The sequence below is a fragment of the Mercenaria mercenaria genome, chromosome 6 (genome assembly GCF_021730395.1).
Source record: "Mercenaria mercenaria strain notata chromosome 6, MADL_Memer_1, whole genome shotgun sequence".
Taxonomy (NCBI): Eukaryota; Metazoa; Mollusca; class Bivalvia; order Venerida; family Veneridae; genus Mercenaria; species Mercenaria mercenaria.
Genome location: NC_069366.1, coordinates 45275468 through 45276005, shown reverse-complemented (window position 1 = coordinate 45276005; position 538 = coordinate 45275468).

Here is a 538-nt window from a genome sequence, read left to right as displayed (position 1 = left end):
GTTCATCTTGTTGTTTTGTTTCCTTTAACCAGAGTGGTCTCCGTAGCCAAGTGGTTAAGGTCGCTGACTTTGTATTACTTGACCCTCACCGTTGTGGTTCGAGCCTCGCTTGTATGTTGAATTCTTTGTTAGGAAGCCGACCAGCTGGCTTATGGAAGGTTGGTGGTTCTAATCAAGTGCCCACCAGTGATAAATTAATGCACGGAGGGGCACATGGGGTCTTCCTCCACTATGAAAAACAGTGTGGTGTTAAACCCAACAAAAGATAAAAATAAATAAATCTGACCAAAGGGAACGAACCGTTGGTCGTTTCGTTTGAATAAGGTAGGTCTGCACATTTGATTAATCGGAAGTGAAAGTGTAACATTTATCAGGAATAATGCCTGGTTGCCATTATGTAGGCAAAAGTGTTGCCAAGGATCTGTTATACCTCTTCTGTTAAGTTTTAAACAGTCGGCGCTACTGCTTTTCTTAAGGATAATTTTTGCAATAGATAGATTTTTATTTGAAATAACTCGGAATGATTACATGAAATAAG